The sequence below is a fragment of the Alligator mississippiensis genome, chromosome 3, assembly GCF_030867095.1.
Source record: "Alligator mississippiensis isolate rAllMis1 chromosome 3, rAllMis1, whole genome shotgun sequence".
Taxonomy (NCBI): Eukaryota; Metazoa; Chordata; order Crocodylia; family Alligatoridae; genus Alligator; species Alligator mississippiensis.
In genome coordinates, this window is record NC_081826.1 from 51,885,184 (window position 1) to 51,886,032 (window position 849).

Sequence of the window (849 nt, forward strand, 5' to 3'; positions counted from 1 at the left end):
GTCTCTGTCTCCAGGCTGATTCCCTTGCCACTCCTTGGCTCAGCAGGAAGCCAGTGAACAGTGCAGGGACTAGCATGCAGCCAGAGAGTGTCAAGGGAATCAATGCTGTGTTCGGTGCGGCTCTATGGTTCCAGGCTGATTTCCTTGCTCTCAGCAGAGAGTCAGAGAGCGGCGAGGGAATTGGTATGAAGCTAGGAAGCAGTGCAAGGCCAAGCACTGCCTGAAAGCCCTCAATTCTAAGATGAGGCTTCATTTTCCCCATGATGAGTGGAGAAAAGAATTTTGTATTGAAATTGGGTAATGTATTCTCGCTTCATTTTCAATACAGAGTTACTGGCTTCTACCTCAGTTTTGTTTTTTGCTTGTGATGGAATATTTTCTACTGTAGTATTTCTGTGTTAACTGTGCTTGTGTTGTAATAATGTTGTGTGCCTCAGTTTCCCCTGACTAACTTATTCACAGGGAAACAAGAATGGGTTAAAGAGACGGTAAAGTCAGAGTTGCTTACTTGTGGGACAAGATAGAGTTTCAGCATGAACAAGATTTGGATAGTTTTGCTGACACATCAACAAATATGAGCTGCTCTGCAACATTCAGGAGATTCCAGGGAAGCTGGGGGAAATAATGGGCAGAGTTATTGCACACAGACTTAATTAGCATCTAATTAATTAGGGTCGCTCAATGGGCGGCTTCCCCCTACAGTCCGGCAGCAAATGAGGAGTTGGTCTTTGGCCCCAATAGTTAACAGATGGACCAGGGTGTATCTATCACCACCCAATCCACCTGGTAATTAGTTATGATTTGATTAATTAGGACTCACACCAAGATGTTACCGACATGAATCAATGG